Below are 6,000 nucleotides of genomic sequence, written 5' to 3'. Positions count from 1 at the left end.
AATAGATAGATAGATAGATAGATAGATAGATAGATAGATAGATAGATAGATAGATAGATAGATAGATAGATAGATAATGAGATAGATGGATAGATGATAGATAGCCAGACAGACAGAAAGACAGATGAACAGATTGATAGTTAGATAAATAGATAGATAGATAGATAGATAGATAAATAGATAGATAGATAGACAGACAGACATATAATTAGATAGACAGACAGACAGATAGACAGACATACAGATAGATAGATAGACAGACAGATATATAGGTAGATAGATAGATAGACAGATAGATTGATAGATAGATAGATAGATAGATAGATAGACAGATAGATTGATAGATAGGCAGAAAGTCAGATAGATAGATAGACAGACACAGAGAGATAGATAGATAGATAGATAGATAGATAGATAGATAGATAGATAGATAGACATATAGATAGATAGATTGACAGATAGATAGATAGATAGATAGATAGATAGATAGATAGATAGATAGATAGATAGATAGATAGATAGATAGATAGATAGACAGACAGATAGATAGATAGATAGATAGATAGATAGATAGATAGATAGATAGATAGATAGATAGATAGATACAGTAAACTCTCAGTTAACCGGAACTCAAACAACCAGAAAAAAAAATTGAAGAAATATAGTACAATTTTCATGTGTTGCACTTTCTGTTATGCCCAGCACAAACATACCTTATGTTTTTAGAAGTTTACTGTTTTATAAAGGAAGATAGGAATAAATTCCCTCTCTCCCCAACCTGAGAACAAGTCAAACCAAACAAATAGTATAGGGTGCAGTATTAGTCAGGCCTATTTTTAATAGTAACTCTCAAGCAACCAGAAACTACAGTTATCCATCATCTATCAATCCCCATGGGTGCCGGTTAACTGAGAGTTTACTATAGATAGCTAGACACACACACACACACACACACACACACACACACACACACACACACACACACACGGAGATCTACAAACTAAACTGACTGAATTAAATGTCAATACTGCCAACGTTGAGAAAGCACCATCAACACACTTCTGAGCATGCTCTGAGGATCAACCTCAGAGGGACTGCAGTGGGAAGATTGGGACCGAGCAGCTAATATCAGTACAAACAGTACAACATTTGGAGTGTTGATCATATTACCTCATTGGAGCCAGTGACATTAATAACATTTTAATTATTTATTCAAACTCTGAGATCTTATTCACTATCCAGCAATCATTGATCTCAAGCACCTCTTGCCCATCTGTTTTGTTCACCATAGTGTTTGAGCCAGAGGTCAACATTAAAGAACTGATTATTTTGAGCAATACCATATCTATCTGTCTATACACAGACACACACACACACACACACACACACACACACACACACACACACACACACACACACACACACACACATATATATATATATATATATATATATATATATATATATATATATATGAGTCTCCTTCAGAATATTGATGTTGCAGAATATCGAATTACATATAGTCAACAATAATTGATCAACTTTCCAAAATGTCAAACTGTTTGTCTTGAGATCAGGGTATAGTGGGGATCAGGGAATTTGTGATTTTCCCTGCTGTAGTACAAACTTGGAGTTGGTATAATTAAATTAGCAGAGGGTGTGGGAATGCAGCATCTAACTTGGGTGTGCAAGGGGTCTGCCTCCCTGCAAGAACTCAGTTTTGTATATTTTTTTGTTTTCAACATTCCCTGACATTGATCATATGTGTTTGACCACATGAGATTCAACGTTCAGAAATGTCAATAGACAAGACAGACCCATATACATTCATGCATACATATAAATATATATATTTACAGACAGATAGAGAGATATACAGGTATTTCTCCTCATGGAGGGAGGTGCAGAGGGAGGGAGGTAATTAGTTGACTTGGAAATGGCAGTAGATATATTCCCTCAGCTATCATCCTTTTTCCCACCCCCTGAAATTACAGTGGATTTCCTAAGTCCCATTCATATACACTGGTTTTACTCCTTCTGGCCTTGTGTATAATCTTTCTTCTCAATATCACCTTAATTTCATTCCAACATACAGCTTTTTTCCACATATTCTGTCGCTAGTTCTTTTCCATTAAGTTCCTCGCCATCTACTATATTAATTCCAAATATTCTATCTCTATCCACTTCCTTATTTAGAAGACCTCATGATACATATAACTTGTATTTGGTTGTATATCTTTCTTTCCTTAAGCCTTACTTATAAACATTCTTTTTATCACCATACTGCTGTTATCACCAATTAACTCTTGTCAGACACTTGAGAACTTATTTATACCTTCTCTCTCAAGGTTAATTTCTTGAATCCATTTCTCACAGTCATAATGTTGCATGCTCTCACAAGCAAACACACACACAGACACATACACACACACACACACACACACACACACACACACACACACACACACACACACACACACACACACACACACGGATCTACTTCTAATACTCAAACAGCCATATCATCAAATTTCAATTTCGTGAGACAAAAATTGTGAAAATGAAATACATGAATGGCAAATTTTTCCCAGGGTAAGTAAACACTTGCCCAAACTGCAACGAAACACACACTGGAGTAAATAAAACTCACCTAGGTGGGGGCTACACACCCCACACCACGCAATTTGGTGCATAAGTGCAAGGCTAGCTATGCTTCAGGACCATTTTAAGCCTAGCCAGCCAGTTTCCATTTTTGTATTCAAATTAACCTATCCCATTTAGTTAGAGATTGGTCTTACCCATTCCATGATCAATAATTATATATTACCTCTAATGAGAATAACTGCGATCATACCTTAGATAAATTGAGGGGATCCATTTATGGAATCAAGAATTTAGTAGATGCTTCTGTTGATTAGTAGTACAGAGGGCAGTACTAGGGCAAATATTCTATTTCCCACCCATAGTTCAATTTTACACTTGAATATGGACAGGGATGAACTTTGTTTTATGTGGATGGGGAGTCTGTTCCAGAGCAATGATATCCTCTTTGAGGTATACCTGTCCCTTCAAATCATTCTGTTGATGTTGCAGAAGAGGTTTAGAATCCTAGACTGAGTATTTCTGATGACATTTGACTTGTTGATGTGCAGTAAATCCAAAAGTATTGGGTTGGAGTATGCCTTGTAGGCAAGACACAGGTCACCTCTTAGCAGTCTGTAGGATACCGGTTATAGTGACAGGGGTTTGAGTCAGTAGAACATGTTTTTCAAGCCTTGTATCCTCTTAGTACGGTACATCTGTGGGTGTTGCAGTTGTTGCATGTCTACCTTTTCTTTTGGCTGCTCCCATTAGGGGTTGCCACAGCAGATCATATGTTTCCATTTCTTCCTGTTCTCTGCATCCTGCTCTGTCACACCAACCACCTGCTTGTCCTCTCTCAACACATCCATACATTTTATCTTAGGCCTTCCTCTTTTCCTCATACCTGGCAGCTCCATCCTTAGCATTCTTCTAACAATATACCCAGTATCCCTCCTCAGCACATGTCCAAACCAATGCAATCTCATCTCTCTGGCTTTGTCTCCAAACCGGCCAACCTGAGCTGACCCTCTAATATGCTCATTTCTCATCCTGTCCATCCTCATCACACCCAATGCAAATCTTAACATCTTTAACTCTGCCACCTCCAGCTCTGACTCCTGTCTTTTCATCAGTGCCACCGTCTCCAACCCGTATAACATAGTTGGTCTTACTACCATCTTGTAGACCATCCCTTTCACTCTTAGATATCAAAGGGGACATTACATTCAATAAATGGCCTAATGAGGGTTGGGTGAAGGGGAACAATGATATTCCTATTTCTAGTCACTACTCCTTTGTTTATAAGTTCCAATGTAGAAGGATTTTCTTCCAGCAATGGACACATGGTTAAAAGTTAGGTCATTGTCCACATAAGTTCCCAGATCCTGAACAAATGGGTCAACTCTTAGGGGTATATCATTAATATAGCAATTGTTTGGTGTATATATACAGAGAGAGAGAGAGAAAGACAGGAGTGTTCATTTTAGTCAAACTGGAATGTTGTTGCCAGATCTTTTGTTGATGCTCTTTAGTCGACAGTTGTATGAGATTGCAGTCATAACAGGGTTGGGAAATATGCACTTTCCCTATTATTGTACAATCTTGGAGTTGCTGATCATGTAGAGTGCAGTGTGCAGCCCCACATGAGAAGTGCAAAGGGTCTGGCCCACCTGTACAAAAACAGTTTTAGTTCCCTAGACCTCGGCTAGTGTCTGGACACATTATCAGTGTGCCTTCAGCACTCCTGTGTCAATTATACTTTATCGACATTTTGCAATTTGACATGCTGTGTCAGTGTTATTAAGTACTGACGTCATGTGCTTTCCCATCACAGCATGCCTGAAGAGGAATTATATTGGCACATGGGAAACAAATGGATATTCAGGCATCGTTCTTTCCTACTACATAACCTTAAGCAGTATCAGAGATACTCCTTATTAACATTACAATTTTGACTTGTAGCCAGGGATACAATAGTTATAATGCTTTTTACTCCAAGATGTTTCCAGCATCAGTCTCCACTAAAACTGGGCTTGCTTTATAAATGTACCTTCTGTTTACATTTACCAAATAAAACAAGTTTGCTATTGTAAAGTCTGGACATATCTGCAAATACTAATGCCATGAACTTGCTTCTGAATTGAATGTATGATGCACATAGTACACAATAGCTTTTGTTTTTGTTTAGATTGTATATCACTAATAATATAATATATATCAAAGTGTTGTCAATGTGTTAATTTTGTACAATGGAATTAATTCAGCCCTTGATTAGTTACTCATGACATATTTCTTCTCACATTGTTTTAGTATTTCCAGAATACTCATAGGTTAATAGGTCCATAGATGTTTACTAGGCTAACAACCACAGGGGCCTTTTTAAGCCTAGTCATGCATTCCAAATCTCTGACAAGTTCTGATACCCTTCATAAATGAAGCAGGGACTTGGGAGATGAAACATTTACAAGCTAGGTCCTGGGAGATGAACCATTTACAGGTTGCCTATGTCCATTAGAGACATAGGTGTCTAACCAGCCATTAATTTCCTGTTCCCCACCCAGTTGTCCAGGTTGCACTTGAATTGGGTTAGGGAGGAACTTTGTTTCACATAGATGGGAGCCTGTTCCAGAGATGGAGTAATCTCTGGGATAGATACCTGTCTCTCTAGCAGGTCCTATTTATCTTACAGGCAAGGTTTACGTCTTTAGAATGGCTAATTCTGGTGCTGTTTGCTTTGCGGATATGCAGGAGGTCCATCAGAGTGGAGTCTGACAATGCCCTGTATCTCAGGCATAGATCTTCCCTCAAAAAACTGTAGCAGACAAAATACAGGGATAGAGCCTTGAGGCGGTCTCCAAGGGACATTTTACTTAAGCCCTGCATTCTTTTAGTGAGCAACCTCTGTAGATGTTCCAATTGTTGGATATGCCTGGTTAGGTACATACCAAAGGAGGCATTGTATGCAATGATGGGTCTGATGAATACCGAATACAGTGGAACAATGACTTTCTTGGACTTAAATGCCATACCTTTGTTTATAAGTTGCTCAATATAGAATGATTTCCTCAATACTGTACACATGTGATAGTCAAAGGCTATATTACTGTCTATGTGCATCCGTAAGTCACTGACTGCTGGGTCAACTCTAAGGGGTGTGTGTCAATATGATAGTTACCAGGGATGGATGACTTCCCAAAGGATACTAGTATGCATTTTGTGACATTTAATTTTAGTCCATGGCTCTGACACCAGTGTCAGCCCCTCCTGAAGAACATTTGTGTCAGTATGAGACTCAATGACAGTTTCTAATTTGCAGTCATCTGAAAATTTAGTCAGCCAGAGACCACTGACATTGGCCTTGACTTCAGAGAAGTAAATGCCAAAAAAGAGTGGTCCAACGACTGATCCCTGATGGAT

Source organism: Protopterus annectens, chromosome 12.part0, assembly GCF_019279795.1.
Source record: "Protopterus annectens isolate FY-2018-M chromosome 12.part0, PAN1.0, whole genome shotgun sequence".
Taxonomy (NCBI): Eukaryota; Metazoa; Chordata; order Ceratodontiformes; family Protopteridae; genus Protopterus; species Protopterus annectens.
The sequence above is the reverse complement of the archived record's forward strand: the minus strand, read 5'-3'. Positions refer to the sequence as shown.